This window comes from Chiloscyllium plagiosum, unplaced genomic scaffold (assembly GCF_037043375.1).
Source record: "Chiloscyllium plagiosum isolate Xiang-an unplaced genomic scaffold, Cpla_swu_hap1 HiC_scaffold_3, whole genome shotgun sequence".
NCBI lineage: Eukaryota > Metazoa > Chordata > Chondrichthyes > Orectolobiformes > Hemiscylliidae > Chiloscyllium > Chiloscyllium plagiosum.
Genome location: NW_028270141.1, coordinates 152,472,966 through 152,490,728, shown reverse-complemented (window position 1 = coordinate 152,490,728; position 17,763 = coordinate 152,472,966). Strand labels below are relative to the sequence as shown.

The 17,763-nt window shown below is 49.1% G+C and overlaps 1 protein-coding gene across 5 annotated transcripts in view; it reads right to left on the bottom strand.

The window, feature by feature from the left end:
• LOC122548552 (serum response factor-like) overlaps positions 1 to 17,763 on the bottom strand; it is a 132,843-nt gene that overhangs the window by 54,162 nt on the left and 60,918 nt on the right. The window lies entirely within an intron of this gene.

Here is a 17,763-nt window from a genome sequence, read left to right as displayed (position 1 = left end):
GTGTCAGTATTTCCAGGGTGTTTCCAGGCGTGTGTCAGTATTTACAGGGTGAAGTCCAGGAGTGTGTCAGTATTTACAGGGCGTCACCAGGAGTGTGTCAGTATTTACAGGGCGTCACCAGGAGTGTGTCAGTATTTATGGGGTGTTTCCAGCAGTGTGTCAGTATTTATGGGGCGTCACCAGGAGTGTGTCAGCAATTACGGGGTGTTTCCAGGAGCGTGTCAGCATTTGCAGGATGTCACCATGAGTGTGTCAGTAGTTACAGGGCGTCACCAGGAGTGCGTCAGTATTTACAGGGTACCTCTAGGCGTGTGTTAGTATTTAGAGGTTGTTTCTAGGCGTGTGTCAGTATTTCTAGGGAGTTTCCATGAGTCTATCAGTATTTATGGGGTGTTTCCAGGAATGTGTCAGTATTTACGGGGTACTTCCAGGAGCGTGTCAACATTTACAGGATGTCACCAGGTGTGCGTCAGTATTTACAGGTTGTCACCAGGAGCGTGTCAGTATTTACAGGGTGTTTCCAGGAGTGTGTCAGTATTTACAGGGTGTTTCCAGGAGTGTGTCAGTATTTACAGGGTGTTTCCAGGAGTGTGTCAGTATTTACAGGGTGAGTCCAGGAGTGTGTCAGTATTTACAGGGTGAGTCCAGGAGTGTGTCAGTATTTACGGGCTGTTTCCAGCAGTATGTCAGCATTTATAGCGCATCACCAGGAGTGTATCAGCATTTACAGGGCGTCACCAGGAGTGTGTCAGTATGTACAGATTGTTTTCAGCATTGTGTCAGTATTTACAGGGTGTTTCCAGCAGTGTGTCAGCATTTTCAGGGTGTCTCAGCATTTACAGGGCGTCACCAGGAGTATGTCAGTATTTACAGGTTGTTTCCAGGAGTGTGTCAGTAGTTACAGGGTGTTCCCAGGAGTGTGTCAGTATTTAAGGGGCGTCACCAGGAGTGTGTCAGTATTTACGGGCTGTTCCCAGGCGCATGTCAGTATTTACAGGGTGTTCCCAGGTTCGTGTCAGTATTTACGGGTTGTCACCAGGAGTGTGTCAGTATTTACAGGTTGTCACCAGGAGTGTGTCAGTATTTACAGGTTGTCACCAGGAGTGTGAGAGTATTGACAGGGCTTCACCAGGAGTGGTGAAAATGTGTTGCTGGAACAGCGCAGCAGGTCAGGCAGCATTCCAGGGAACAGGAGAATCGACGTTTCGGGCATAAGCTCTTCTTCAGGAATGAGGAAAGTGTGTCTAGCAGGCTAAGATAAAAGGTAGGGAGGAGGGACTTGGGGGAGGGGCGTTGGAAATGCGATAGGTGGAAAGAGGTCAAGGTGAGGGTGATAGGTCAGACTGGGGTGGGAGCGGAGAGGTCAGGAAGAAGATTGCAGGTTAGGAAGGCAGTGCTGAGTTCGATGGATTTGACTGAGACAAGGTGGGGGGAGGGGAAATGAGGAAACTGGTGAAATCCAAGTTCATCCCTTGTGGTTGGAGGGTTCCTAGGCGGAAGATGAGGCGCTCTTTCTCCAACCGTCGTGTTGTTGCGGTCTGGTGATGGAGGAGTCCAAAGACCTGCATATCCTTGGTGGAGTGGGAGGGGGAGTTGAAGTGTTGAGCCACGGGGTGATTGGGTTGGTTGGTCCAGGTGTCCCAGAGGTGTTCTCTGAAACGCTCCGCAAGTAGGCGGCCTGTCTCCCCAATATAGAGGAGGCCACATCGGGTGCAGAGGATGCGATAGATGATGTGTGTGGAGGTACAGGTGAATTTGTGGCAGATATGGAAGTTTCCTTTGGGGCCTTGGAGGGAGGTATGGGCGCAAGTCTTGCACCTCCTGCGGTTGCAGGGGAAGGTGCCGGGAGTGGAGGTTGGGTTGGTGGGGGGTGTGGATCTGACGAGGGAGTCATGGAAGGAGTGGTCTTTACGGAATGCTGATAGGGGAGGGGAGGTAAATATATCCTTGGTGGTGGGGTCCGTTTGGAGGTGGCGGAAATGACAGCGGATGATGCACTGTACATGGAGATTGGTGGGGTGGTAGGTGAGGACCAGTGGGGTTCTGTCCTGGTGGCGGTTGGAGGGGCGGGGCTCAAGGGCGGAGGAGCGGGAAGTGGAAGAGATGCGGGACGGCGGATGATACGCTGTACATGGAGATCCTCTTACAAGGTCACCAGGAGTGTGTCAGAATTTACAGGGCGTCACCAGGAGTGTGTCTGTATTTATGGGGTATTCCCAGGTGCAAGTCAGTATTTACAGGGTGTTCCCAGGAGCATGTCAGTATTTACGGGTTGTCTCCAAAAGTGTGTCTGTATTTACAGGACTTCACCAGGAGTGTGTCAGTACTTACAGGGTGTTTCCGGGAGTGTGTCAATATTTACAGGGTGTTTCCGGGAGTGTGCCAGTATTTGCAGGGTCTTTTCAGGAGTGTGGCAGTATTTACAGAATCTTTTCAGGAGTGTGTCAATATTTACAGGGTGTTTCCGGGAGTGTGTCAGAATTTACAGGGCGTCAGCAGGAGTGTGTCAGAATTTACAGGGCGTCAGCAGGAGTGTGTCAGAATTTACAGGGCGTCACCAGGAGTGTGACTGTATTTATGGGGTATTCCCAGGCGCATGTCAGTATTTACAGGGTGGTCCCAGGAGCATGTCAGTATTTACAGGGTGTTCCCAGGAGCGTGTCAGTATTTGCAGGGCGTGACCAGGAGTGTGTCAGTATTTACGGGTTATCACCAGGAGTGTCAATACTTACAGGGTATTTCCAGGAGCGTGCCAGTATTTGCAGGGTCTTTTCAGGAGTGTGGCAGTATTTACAGAATCTTTTCAGGAGTGTGTCAGTATGTACGGGGTGTCACCAGGAGTGTGTCAGTATTTACAGGGTGTTTCCAGGAATGTGTCAGTATTTATGGAGCATCACCAGGAGTGTGTCAGTATTTGCAGGGTCTTTTCAGGAGTGTGGCAGTATTTACAGAATCTTTTCAGGAGTGTGTCAGTATGTACAGGGTATCACCAGGAGTGTGTCAGTATTTACAGGGTGTTTCCAGGAATGTGTCAGTATTTATGGAGCATCACCAGGAGTGTGTCAGTATTTACGGGGTGTTTCCTGGAGCATGTCAGTATTCACAGAGTGTTTTCAGGATTGCGTCAGTAGTTATGGACTGTCACCGGGCGCATGCCATTATTTACAGGGCATCAGCAGGCGAGTGTCAGTATTAACAGGGTGTTTCCAGGAGTGTGTCAGTATTTACAGGATGTTTCCAGGAGTATGTCAATATTTACAAGGTCTCTCCAGGAGGGTGTCAGTATTTACGGGGTGTTTCCAGCAGTGTGTCAGTATTTATGGGGCGTCACCAGGTGTGTGTCAGTACTTACAGGGTGCTTCCAGCAGTGTGTCAGTATTTACAGGTGTTTCCAGGAGCGTCAGTATTTACAGGGTCGTTCCAGAAGTGTGTCAGTATTTACAGGGTCTCACCAGGAGTGTGTCAGTATTTATGGGAAGTTACCAGGAGTGTGTCAGTATTTATGGGAAGTTACCAGGAGTGTGTCAGTATTTACAGGGTGTTTCCAGGAGCAGGTCAGTATTTACAGGGCATCACTAGGTTGTGTGTCAATATTTATAGGGCGTCACCAGGAGTGTGTCAGTATTTACAGGGCATGTCGAGGAGCATGTCAGTATTTACAGGGCGAGTCCAGGAGCGTGTCAGTATTTACAGGGCATCACCAGGAGCGTGTCAGTATTTACAGGGCATCACCAGGAGCGTGTCAGTATTTACAGGGCATCACCAGGAGCGTGTCAGTATTTACAGGGCATCACCTGGAGTGTCTGTATTATGTGACATCACCAGGAGTGTATCAGTATTTACAAGGTGTGTCGAGCAGTTTGTCAGTATTTACAGGGCATCACCAGGAGGGTGTCAGTATTTACAGGGTCTATCCAGGTGTGTGTCAGTATTTACAGGGTCTTTCCAGGAGTATGTCAGTATTTACAGGGTGAGTCCAGGAGCATGTCAGTATTCACAGCGCATCACCAGGAGTGTGTCAGTATTTACAGGGCATCACCGGGGCGTGTCAGTATTTACGGGATGTTTCCTGGAGTGTGTCAGTATTTATGGGATGTCACCAGGAGTGTGTCACTATTTACAGGGTCTTTCCAGAAGTGCCAGTATTTCCAGGGTGTTTCCAGGCATGTGTCAGTATTTCCAGGGTGTTTCCAGGAGTGTGTCAGTATTTACAGGGCGTCACCTGGAATGCGTAAGTATTTACAGTTTGTTTCCAGGAGCGTGTCAATATTTATTGGGCATCACCAGAAGTGTGTCAGTATTTACAGGGTGTGTCCAGGAGCATGTCAGTATTTACGGAGCATCACCAGGAGTGTGTCAGAATAAGGGGTGTTCCCTGGAGAGTATCAGTATTGACGGGGTGTTTCCAGGAGTGTGTCAGTATTTACAGGGCATCACCAGGAGTGTGTCAGTATTTACAGGGTATCATCAGGAGTGTGTCAGTATTTACAGGGCGTCACCAGGAGTGTGCCAGTATTTACAGGGTATTTCCAGGAGTGTGTCAGTATTTACTGGGCATCACCAGGAGTGTGTCAGTATTTACAGGGCATCACCAGGAGTGTGTCAGTATTTACAGGGTATCATCAGGAGTGTGCCAGTATTTACAGGCCGTCACCAGGAGTGTGCCAGTATTTACAGGCCGTCACCAGGAGTGTGTCAGTATTTACAGGGTGTGTTGAGGAGTGTGTCAGTATTTACAGGGTATTTCCAGGAGTGCGCCAGTATTTACAGGGTGTTTCCAGGTGTGTCAGTTTTTACAGGGCGTTACCAGGAGTGTGTCAGTATTTACAGGGCGTCACCAGGAGTGCGTCAGTATTTACAGGGCATGCCCAGGAGTGTGTCAGTATTTAGGGTGTCACCAGGAGGGTGTCGGCATTTACAGGGTGTCACCAGGAACGTGTCAGTATTTACGGGGCTTCACCAGGAGCGTGTGCGTATTTATGTGGCGTCACCAAGTGTGTGTCAATATTTACAGGGCATGCCCCAGGAGCGTGTAAGTATTTACAGTGCGTCCAGGAGCGTGTCAGCATTTACAGGGTGTGTCCAGGAGTATGTCACTATTTACAGGGCATCACCAGGATTGTGTCAGTATTTACAGGGTGTGTCCAGGAGGATGTCAGTATTTACGGAGCATCACCAGGAGTGTGTCAGAATAAGGGGTGTTCCCTGGAGAGTATCAGTATTGACGGGGTGTTTCCAGGAGTGTGTCAGTGTTTACAGGGCATCACCAGGAGTGTGTCAGTATTTACAGGGTATCATCAGGAGTGTGTCAGTATTTACAGGGCGTCACCAGGAGTGTGCCAGTATTTACAGGGCGTCACCAGGAGTGTGTCAGTATTTACTGGGCATCACCAGGAGTGTGTCAGTATTTACAGGGTATCATCAGGAGTGTGTCAGTATTTACAGGGCGTCACCAGGAGTGTGCCAGTATTTACAGGGTATTTCCAGGAGTGTGTCAGTATTTACTGGGCATCACCAGGAGTGTGTCAGTATTTACAGGGCATCACCAGGAGTGTGTCAGTATTTACAGGGCATCACCAGGAGTGTGTCAGTATTTACAGGGTATCATCAGGAGTGTGCCAGTATTTACAGGCCGTCACCAGGAGTGTGCCAGTATTTACAGGCCGTCACCAGGAGTGTGCCAGTATTTACAGGCCGTCACCAGGAGTGTGCCAGTATTTACAGGCCGTCACCAGGAGTGTGCCAGTATTTACAGGGTATTTCCAGGAGTGTGTCAGTATTTACTGGGCATCACCAGGAGTGTGTCAGTACTTACAGGGTATCATCAGGAGTGTGTCAGTATTTACAGAGCGTCACCAGGAGTGTCAGTATTTACAGGGTGTGTTGAGGAGTGTGTCAGTATTTACAGGGTATTTCCAGGAGTGCGCCAGTATTTACAGGGTGTTTCCAGGTGTGTCAGTTTTTACAGGGCGTTACCAGGAGTGTGTCAGTATTTACAGGGTGTGTTGAGGAGTGTGTCAGTATTTACAGGGTATTTCCAGGAGTGCGCCAGTATTTACAGGGTGTTTCCAGGTGTGTCAGTTTTTACAGGGCGTTACCAGGGGTGTGTCAGTATTTACAGGGCGTCACCAGGAGTGCGTCAGTATTTACAGGGCATGCCCAGGAGTGTGTCAGTATTTAGGGTGTCACCAGGAGCGTGTCGGCATTTACAGGGTGTCACCAGGAGCGTGTCAGTATTTACGGGGCTTCACCAGGAGCGTGTGCGTATTTATGTGGCGTCACCAAGAGTGTGTCAATATTTACAGGGCATGCCCCAGGAGCGTGTAAGTATTTACAGTGCGTCCAGGAGCATGTCAGCATTTACAGGGTGTGTCCAGGAGTATGTCACTATTTACAGGGCATCACCAGGATTGTGTCAGTATTTACACGGTGTTCCCAGGAACGTGTCAGTATTTACAGGGCATCACCAGGAGCATGTCAGTATTTACAGGGCGTCACCAGGAGCATGTCAGTATTTACAGGGCGTCACCAGGAGCATGTCAGTATTTACAAGGCGTCACCAGGAGCATGTCAGTATTTACAGGGCGTCACCAGGAGTGTGTCAGCATTTACAGGGTGTCACCTGGAGCATGTCAGCATTTGTGTGTCAGTATTTACAGAATGTTTCCAGAGTGTATCAGTATTTACGGTTGGTCACTAGGAGTGTGTCAGTATTTATGGGGCGTCACCAGGTGTGTGTCAATATTTACAGGGCGCCACCAGGTTATTGGGCATCACCAGGAGTGTGTCAGTATTTAGTGGGCATCACCAGGAGTGTGTCAGTATTTACAGGGTGTGTCCAGGGGCGTGTCAGTATTTACAGGGCATCACCAGGAGCGTATCAGTATTTATGGGGCTTCACCAGGAGTGTGTCAGTATACGTTGTGTTCCCTGGAGCGTGTCAGTGTTTACAGGGTGTTTTCAGCAGTGTGTCAGAATAAAGGGTGTTCCCTGGAGGGTGTCAGTATTGATAGGGTGTTTCCAGGAGTGTGTCCGTATTTACAGGGCGTCTCCGGGGGCATGCCATTACTTACAGGGCATCAGCAGGCGATTGTCATGATTTATGGGGCATCACCTGGAGTGTGTCAGTATTTATGGGGTGTCACGAAGAGTGTCAGTATTTACTGGGTGTTTCCAGGAGCATCTCTGTATTTATGGGGCAGCACCAGGAGTCTCAGTACCTACTGGATGTTCCCTGGAGCGCATCAGTATTTACTGGGTGTTTCCAGGAGCGTGTCTGTATTCATGGGGCATCACCAGGAGTGTGTCAGTATTTACAGGGTGTTTACAGGAGTGTGTCAGTACTTACAGGCAGTTCCCTGGAGCGTCAGTATTTACAGGCGTCACAAGGAGTGCGTCAGCATTTACGGGGTGTTCCTAGAGCGTCAGTATTTACAGAGCGTCACCAGGCGTGTGTCAGTATTTACGGTGTGTTTCCACGAGTGTGTCAGTACTTACAGGGTCTTTCAAGGAGTGTGTCAGTATTTCTGGGACATCACCAGGAGTGTGTCACTATTTACGGGGACTTTCCAAAGTGTGTCAGTATTTGCGGGATGTTTCCAGGTGTGTGTCAGTATTTACGGGGCGTCACCAGGAGTGTGTCAGTATTTACAGGGAGTTTCCAGGAGTGTGTCAGTATTTACAGATTGTTTCCAAGAGTGTGTCAGTATTTACAGGACGTCACCAGACGCGTGTCAGTATTTACGGGGTGTGTCCAGGAGTGTGTCAGTATTTACAGGGTGTTCCCAGGAGTGTGTCAGTATTTACAGATTGTTTCCAAGAGTGTGTCAGTATTTACAGGACGTCACCAGACGCGTGTCAGTATTTACGGGGTGTGTCCAGGAGTGTGTCAGTATTTACAGGGCGTCACCATACATGTGTCAGTATTTACGGAGTGTGTGTCAGTATTTATAGGGGGTCACCAGGAGCCCGTCAGAATTTCCAAAGTGAGTCCAGGAGTGTGTCAGTATTTCCACGGCGTCACCAGGAGTGTGTCAATATTTCCAGGGCGTCACCAGGAGTGTGTCAATATTTACGGGGTGTGTCCAGGAGCGTGTCAGCATTTACAGGCCGTCACCAGGAGCATGTCAGCATTTACAGGGTGTCACCAGGAGTGTGTCACTATTTACGGGGACTTTCCAGGAATGTAACAGTATTTGCGGGGTGCTTCCAGGACTGTGTCAGTATTTACGGAGCGTCAGCAGGAGTGTGTAAGTATTTACAGGGTGTGTCCAGGAGTGTGTCAGTATTTACAGGGTGTTTCCAGAAGTGTGTCAGTAGATGAGATTAGATTACTTACAGTGTGGAAACAGGCCCTTCGGCCCAACAAGTCCACACCGACCAGCCGAAGCGCAACCCACCCATACCCCTACATTTACCCCTTACCTAACACTACGGGCAATTTAGCATGGCCAATTCACCTGACATGCACATCTTTGGACTGTGGGAGGAAACCGGAGCACCCAGAGGAAACCCACGCAGACACGGGGAGAACGTGCAAACTCCACACAGTCGGTCGCCTGAGGCGGGAATTGAACCCGGGTCTCTGGCACTGTATTTACAGGGTGTTTCCAGGAGTGTGTCAGTATTTACAGGGCGTCACCAGGGGCGTGTCAGTATTTACAGGGTGTTCCCACGAGCATGTCTGTATTTATAGGGTGTTCCCAGGAGCGTATCAATATTTGCGGGGCATCACCAGGAGTGTGTCAATATTTACAGATTGTTTCCAAGAATGTGTCAGTATTTACGGGTTGTCAGCAGGAGTGTGTCAGTATTTACAGGGCGTCACCAGACGCGTGTCAGTATTTACGGGGTGTGTCCAGGAGTGTGTCAGTATTTATAGGGGGTCACCAGGAACCTGTCAGAATTTCCAGAGTGAGTCCAGGAGCGTGTCAGTATTTCCAGGCGTCACCAGGAGCGTGTCAGTATTTCCAGGGTGTCACCAGGAGCGTGTCAGTATTTCCAGGGCGTCACCAGGAGCGTGTCAGCATTTCCAGGGCGTCACCAGGAGCGTGTCAGCATTTCCAGGGCGTCACCAGGAGCGTGTCAGCATTTCCAGGGCGTCACCAGGAGTATGTCAGCATTTCCAGGGGCGTCACCAGGAGCGTGTCAGCATTACGGGGTGTGTCCAGGAGCGTGTCAGCATTTACAGGGTATCACCAGGAGCGTGTCAGTATCTGCGGGGCGTCACCAGGAATGTGTCAGTATTTATGGGTTGTCACCAGGAGTGTAAATATTTAAAGGGCGTCTCCAGGAGTGTGTCAGTATTTACAGGGCATCACCAGGAGTGTGTCAGTATTTACAGGGTATAACCAAACGTGTGTCAGTATTTACAGGGTGTGTCCAGGAGTGTGTCAGTATTTATAGGGGGTGACCAGGAGCTTGTCAGAATTTCCAGAGTGAGTCCAGTAGCGTGTCAGTATTTCCAGGGCGTCACCAAGAGCGTGTCAGTATTTACAGGGTGTCACCAGGAGCGTGTCAGTATTTCCAGGGCGTCACCAGGAGCGTGTCAGCATTTCCAGGGCGTCACCAGGAGCGTGTCAGCATTTCCAGGGCGTCACCAGGAGCGTGTCAGCATTTCCAGGGCGTCACCAGGAGTATGTCAGCATTTCCAGGGGCGTCACCAGGAGCGTGTCAGCATTACGGGGTGTGTCCAGGAGCGTGTCAGCATTTACAGGGTATCACCAGGAGCGTGTCAGTATCTGCGGGGCGTCACCAGGAATGTGTCAGTATTTATGGGTTGTCACCAGGAGTGTAAATATTTAAAGGGCGTCTCCAGGAGTGTGTCAGTATTTACAGGGCATCACCAGGAGTGTGTCAGTATTTACAGGGTATAACCAAACGTGTGTCAGTATTTACAGGGTGTGTCCAGGAGTGTGTCAGTATTTATAGGGGGTGACCAGGAGCTTGTCAGAATTTCCAGAGTGAGTCCAGTAGCGTGTCAGTATTTCCAGGGCGTCACCAAGAGCGTGTCAGTATTTACAGGGTGTGTTGAGGATTGTGTCAGTATTTACGGGTCGTCACCAGGAGGGTGTAAGTATTTACAGGTCGTCACCAGGGGTGTGTCAGTATTTACAGGTCGTCACCAGGGGTGTGTCAGTATTTACAGGGCGTGCCCAGGAGTGTGTCAGTATTTACTGGGCGTGCCCAGGAGTGTGTCAGTATTTACTGGGCGTGCCCAGGGGTGTGTCAGTATTTACTGGGCGTGCCCAGGGGTGTGTCAGTATTTACTGGGCGTGCCCAGGGGTGTGTCAGTATTTACTGGGCGTGCCCAGGGGTGTGTCAGTATTTACTGGGCGTGCCCAGGGGTGTGTCAGTATTTACTGGGCGTGCCCAGGGGTGTGTCAGTATTTACTGGGCGTGCCCAGGGGTGTGTCAGTATTTACTGGGCGTGCCCAGCGGTGTGTCAGTATTTACTGGGCGTGCCCAGGGGTGTGTCAGTATTTACTGGGCGTGCCCAGGGGTGTGTCAGTATTTACTGGGCGTGCCCAGGGGTGTATCAGTACTTACTGGGCGTGCCCAGGGGTGTATCAGTACTTACTGGGCGTGCCCAGGGGGTGTATCAGTACTTACTGGGCGTGACCAGGGGTGTATCAGTATTTACATGGTATTTCCAGGAGTGTGTCAGTATTTACAGATCGTTTCCAAGAGTGTGTCAGTATTTACAGGGCGTCACCAGGAGTGTGTCAGTATTTACGGGTCATCACCAGGAGTGCGTAAGTATTTACAAGCGTCACCAGGGGTCTATCTTACAGGTCGTCACCAGGGGTGTGTCAGTATTTACTAGGCGTGCCCAGGAATGTGCCAGTATTTACAGGGCAGGCCCAGGAGTGTGTTAGTATTTACAGGGCGTCACCAGGAGTGCATCAGCATTTACAGGGTGTCACCAGGAGCACATCAATATTTACAGTGTGGGTCCAGGAGTATGTCTGTATTTACGGGTCGTCACCAGGAGTGTGTCAGTATTTACAGGGCGTCACCAGGAGTGTGTAAGTATTTACAGATCGTTTCCAAGAGTGTGTCAGTATTTACAGGGCGTCATCAGGAGTGTGTCAGTATTTACGGGTCGTCACCAGGAGTGCGTAAGTATTTACAAGCGTCACCAGGGGTCTATCTTACAGGTCGTCACCAGGGGTGTGTCAGTATTTACTAGGCGTGCCCAGGAATGTGCCAGTATTTACAGGGCAGGCCCAGGAGTGCGTCAGTATTTACAGGGCATCACCAGGAGTGCGTCAGCATTTACAGGGTGTCACCAGGAGCACATCAATATTTAGTGTGGGTCCAGGAGCATGTCTGTATTTACGGGTCGTCACCAGGAGTGTGTAAGTATTTACAAGCGTCACCAGGAGTCTGTCTTACAGGTCGTCACCAGGGGTCTGTCAGTATTTATGGGGCGTCCCCAGGAGTGTGTCAGTATTTAGAGGGCGTCACCAGGAGTGTGTCAGTATTTAGAGGGCGTGCCCAGGAGTATGTCAGTATTTAGAGGGCGTGCCCAGGAGTGTGCCAGTATTTACGGGGCGTGCCCAGGAGTGTGCCAGTATTTACGGGGCGTGCCCAGGAGTGTGCCAGTATTTACGGGGCGTCACCAGGAGTACGTCAGTATTTACAGGGCGTCACCAGGAGTGCGTCAGTATTTAAGGGGCGTCACCAGGAGTGTGTCAGCATTTATGGGGCGTCACAAGGAGTGCGTCAGCATTTACAGGGTGTCACCAGGAGTGCATCAGTATTTACAGGGCGTCACCAAGAGTGCGTCAGCGTTTACAGGGCGTCACCAGGAGCGCGTCAATATTGACAGCGTGTGTCCAGGAGCATGTCTGTATTTACGGGTCGTCTCCAGGAGTGTGTAAGTATTTACAAGCGTCACCAGGTGTCTGTCTTACAGGTCGTCACCAGGGGTCTGTCAGTATTTACGGGGCGTCCCCAGGAGCGTGTCAGTATTTAGAGGGCGTCACCAGGAGCGTGTCAGTATTTACAGGGCGTCATCAGGAGCGTGTCAGTATTTACAGGGCGTCATCAGGAGCGTGTCATTATTTACAGGGCGTCACCAGCAGGTCAGTATTTACAGGGTGTTCCCAGGAGCGCGTCAGTATTTACAGGGTGTCACCAGTAGCGTGTCAGTATTTACAGGGCGTCACCAGCAGGTCAGTATTTACAGGGTGTTCTCAGGAGCGCGTCAGTATTTACAGGGTGTCACCAGTAGCGTGTCAGTATTTATAGGGTGTGTCCAGGCGTGTCAGTATTTACAGGGTGTTTCCAGGAGTGTGTCAGTATTTACAGGGCGTCCCCAGGAGTGTGTCAGTATTTACAGGGCGTCCCCAGGAGTGTGTCAGTATTTACAGGGTGTTTCCAGGAGTGTGTCAGTATTTACAGGGGGTCACAGCGTGGAGTATGTCAAGATTTGCAGAGGGTCCCCAAGTGTTCATCAGTATTTATAGGGTTGTCCAACAGTCTCAGTGTTTACAGGGAGCTCTCTGAGACTGCAGTGCTTACAGGGGTGCTTCCAGAGCGATCAGTTTTTCCAATTCCGTTATAGCCATACAACATAAATAGACATCATAAATAGTTTTAAATGCTGTAGTTTCTTGCTTTGAACATTAAATGGAATCTTTTTCAAATATGATTGCAAGCGATCACATGATGCAAAGTGACCACAGACCTTTCCAATCAAAAGCTGATAAGACAGAACCCCCATATCACGTTCCTGGATTGTCACACAAAGGTTTATTGCATGGACCAGTACTAAACAAAGTCGTCATTGAGACTTATTATGCCTGAAATGGTGCTCACAGTTCATCACTAATCTCATACAAATGAACGATGGAATAAAACTGAAGGCGCTGTAAAATCTGGCAGCATCTATGGTGAGTGAAACAGATCAACTTGTCTCGTCCATCATGATCCTTCTTCGGAACGTTTGAAGCCTTAATTCTGTTTCTCTCAAAGGTTTCAAACATTCTTATGACGAATCATGATGGGCGAGACAAGTTACCTATTTCTCTCTGTCCACAATGCTGATGCACCTGCTGAGTTTATCCAGCAATTTTTGTTTTTTATTTTAGATTTCCAACATTTTGCTTCCAGTCAAATTAACAACAATTTTGGGTCAGAGACAGAAACTAACAGTTATTTACAAAGTATCGGGTCATGTTCAAACTGGCACATCCAGAACTCAACTGCAGAAGCAAGATTCCTGGTCATTGAAAGAAAAGCTGAATTGCATATCTACTGACCCTTGGCTTGAGTGTGATAAGAATGGACACCAGATGTTTTTGTTGAATGCCAGGAAGTGGTCAGTCATTCCAGCGGAGTCTCGGGGAGAGCGTCAGTCATTCCAGGGGAGTCTCGGGGAGAGCGTCAGTCATTCCAGGGGAGTCTCGGGGAGAGCCATCAGTCATTCCAGGGGAATCTCGGGGAGAGCCATCAGTCATTCCAGGGGAGTCTCGGGGAGAGCGTCAGTCATTCCAGGGGAGTCTCGGGGAGAGCGTCAGTCATTCCAGGGGAATCTCGGGGAGAGCCAGTCATTCCAGGGGAGTCTGGGGGAGAGCGTCAGTCATTCCAGGGGAGTCTCGGGGAGAATGTTAGTTAGTCCAGTCCTGTCGATCCAATAAAGCCCTCCTTCCCAACATCTCAGACTAATGGGAAGCTGTCTCAGACTTTTCAAGCAACACCCTAACATTCTCTGCAATGTACGGTTCTGTGAGTATGACTGATACCACCGTCACCATCCCTGGATATGTCCTGTCCCATGGGAAAGACATACTAAACAGAGGAGGTGGCACAGTGGTATGTAGTCAGAAAAGAATTGCCCTGGGAGTCCTCAACATTAAGAAGTCATGGCATCAGTCACAGAAGAACCATAGGATCTCTATAGTGTGGAAATAGGCCATCTGGCCCAACAAGTCCACACCTACCCTCCGAAGAGCATCCCACCCAGAACAATTCCCCTACCCTACTATTCTACATTTCCCCGGCTAATGCACCAAGCCTACACATCTCCGAACATTATGTGCAATTTACCGTGGCCAATACACCTAACCTGAACATCTTTGGACTGTGGGAAGAAACCCATGCAGACACAGGAAGAATATGCCAACTCCACATAGACAGCTGCCCAATGCTGGAATCGAACCCGCTGTGAAGCAGCAGTGCTAACCGCTGAGCCAGTGTACCGCCCTTAAGTTAAACATAGGTAAGGAAGCCTCCTGCTGGTTTCCACACAGTGCTCTCTCTCAGCTAATGAATCAGCTCTCCTTCACGTTGAACACTTTGAAGAAAATACTGGTGGTAGAAAGGGTGCAGAATGTACTCTGGGTGGGGGATTTCAATGTTTACCACCAAGAGCGGCTCAGCAGCAGCACGACTGATAGAGCTGGTCAGGTCCCAAAGAACATAGCTGCCGGACTGGGTCTTTTGTTGGTTCCCTCACCACCTGCCAAAGGGAAAAACATACTTAATCTCATCTTTACCGGCCTCTGTACATGACAGAATCAGGAACAGTGACCACTTCACAGACTTCAAAATGAGGTGTCAATCTGGTAAAGCCACCAAACAGCATAAGCAGCAAGCGATAGACACAGCCAAGTGATCCTACGACCAATGGATCAGATCTAAGTTTTCCACTCCTGCCACATCTACCTGTGAATGGCAGTTGGTGATTAAACAACTTGCTGGAGGAGGCTGCACAAATACCCCATCCTCAATGATGGAAGAGCTAGCACATCAATGCAAAACATAATCTTCAGCCAGAAATGCCAAGTGAATGATCCATCATCTGTCTCCTCCAGTGGTCCCCAGCATTACAGATGCCAGCCTCCAGCCAATTCGATTCACTCCGTATCCCCTGTCCTTTGTGGAGAAATTTGTGAAGAGAAACACCTTTGACCAAAGTAGTCAGCACATAACGTCCTTGAGACCCTTTAGGAACAGGAGAGGGCAGATCCTGTCTGGTCAAAGTCATTTGGCAGAATGCCTCATCGCTCCAACTTTCAAACAAACACCAGGACATGTTTTGGCTGGTGGTGAGAAAGGCTCTGCCTGTGAGATCCTTTATGCATGCCCAGAATCTCCGCATCACCACACTGACTCTTATATGCTGAGTTGCACTTCACAGTAATTGTCCCCTTTGCAAATCAACATGTGACTTCTGATGCCTGAGGTGGGTGCCTGTCCCTGTGCACAAAGCAGCCTTGCAACAATATTGTAATGTCAAGGGTCATTGAACTCCAAAGTGCAGTGTTAAAGTGTTCAGCTCCACTATAAAAGTCCAACATCTGTCACGATGATGTGGTGAGGCTGATTCCTTGCCAATGCCAACCTCCACCAATAGTACTGAAGACTTGTGCTCCAGAACTTGCCACTCCCCTAAGCGAGCTGTCCCAGTCCAGTTACAACACTGCCATCTACCGACAATGTGGAAAATTGCCCAGATATAGCCTGTGCACAAAAATCCAGCTAATTACTCCATCTGAATAATTACTAAATCATCCATAAAATGAAGAAAGGTGTTGTTAACAGTAATGTCAAGCAGCAACTTGCTCAGTGGCAGCCAGTTTGGTTTGGCTAGGGCCACTCCTGACCCCATTACAGCCTTGGTTCAAGAACAGACAAAAGAGCTGAATTCCAGGGGTGAGATGAGGTGAGGTGAGGTGAGTGTGACAACCGCTGACATCAAGATCACACTTGACCGAGTGTGGCAGCAAGGACCTCTCGCAAAACTTGAGTTGATGCGAACTGGGAGGAACTCTCCTCCGATTGGAGTCATACCTGACCATAGGAAGATGGTTGTGGTTTTTGGTCAGACAACTTAGTTCCAGATATCTCTGCAGGAGCTCCTCAGAGTAGTGTCCTGGGCCCAACCATCTTCAGCTGCTTCATCAATGACCTTCCTTTCATCATAAGGTCAGAAGTGGAGATATTTGGGGCGGCATGGTGGCTGAGTGGTTAGCACTACTGCCTCACAGCGTCAGAGACCCGGGTTCAATTCCCGCCTCAGGCGACTGACTGTGTGGAGTTTGCACATTCTCCCCGTGTCTGCGAAGGTTTTCTCTGAGTGCTCCGGTTTCCTCCCACAGTCCAAAGATGTGCAGGTAAGGTGAATTGGTCAAGCTAAATTGCCCATAGTGTTAGGGTTAAATGCAGGGGAACGTGTCTGAGTGGGTTGTTCTTCAGAGGATTGGTGTGGACTTGTTGGGCCGAAGGGCCTGTTTCCACACTATACAGAATCTAATCTAATCATTCACCAATGATTGCACAATGTTCAGCACTTACAGATACTGAAGCAGTCCATAACGCAACAAGGGTTGAGTAGTACCTGGCTTGGGCCGAAAAGTGGCGAGTAACATTCGCACCACACGACTGCCAATCAATGACCATCTCCAACAAAAGACAATCTAACGATCACTGGCATTCAATGGCATCATCACCAAATACCCCACCATCCACATCCTGGCGGTTACTACTGACCAAAAACTAAACCTATTCCAGTTTTGTTTAATGAGACAGACTTGGTCTCCTCGATCTTAACAAGTGCATATTCAGAATTCAGTGAAATGTCAAGGCACTATGACTGGGTCCACCTAACCACTGCAGCATTGGGGGACACATTCTTTGTTCATTTGTTCCACTCTTGACCCTACATTGTCTGGCACCTCTCCCTGTCCTCGCGCTTGGTGGCTCTCCAAGGAGCGAGGAAGGCCAGAACACCCAACCTCATCATTAAGAGGAGCACAAGTGTCTTCACCACATCAAGGTTCACCTTCTAACAGTTCCCATTCTCCCCTTCATATCTCACCCTGACCCTGCCTTTCTCTAACCGTCATGTCCCTGAGCCCTACAATACTTCAGGATGTTTGTGCTCATCTCATTCTGACCCCAAGAACATCGTCTGTTTGAACCATTCCATCGCTGTGGTCTCAGCCCAAAAAGCTCTGAACTTCTCTCCTTCACACCTCTTTCAGACCTCAATCAAAGTTCTGCTCGGGATAAAAGCAAATTACTGCGGATGCTGGAATCTGAAACCAAAAGAGAAAATGCTGGAAAATCTCAGCAGGTCTGGCAGCATCTGTGAGGAGAGAAAAGAGCTGACGTTTCGAGTCTAACTGACCCTTTGTCGAAACGTCAACTCTTTTCTCTCCTTACAGATGGTGCCAGACCTGCTGAGATTTTCCAGCATTTTCTCTTTTGGTTTCAAAGTTCTGCTCGATTGGATGTGGTGTGTTGGTGTCAAATTTCTTTTTCACAATCATTTCTGTCGGAATTCTTTGTGATGTTAAAGATGGCATATTCTGTCAGTATAAGAGATTAACTATCCTGCTGCAAACCCAGAGTCTTTATGCTTTAGCTCCACTGCCAAACTGGTTATGGCAGATGGACTCTTCCATGAGTTCCTACAATCCCATTGGGAAATCTGGTCCAATCCTATCTAGAAACTTCTCGTAACAATGTTTGTGACACACACTTTCCACTCAGTGATAAGAGTCACAACTCCCTTGTGGCTAGTTGGCCTCGCCAAACTGCCTGAACTTGTCCTAGAGTCCAGGACCCCTGATCTCTTCAGGAATTCCCAGATACTTTAGACAGAAATCTGCAAACATTATTGGGAAGTTTTTCATGATTCACAAATGGAAGATGATCCAAAAGGCCCTTCTTAGCCATACTCCTTTGCCCTCCCCACCCATGCACTCTCCCACCTAAACCTACGCTCTCTCTTACTCGCTCACTTCTCGC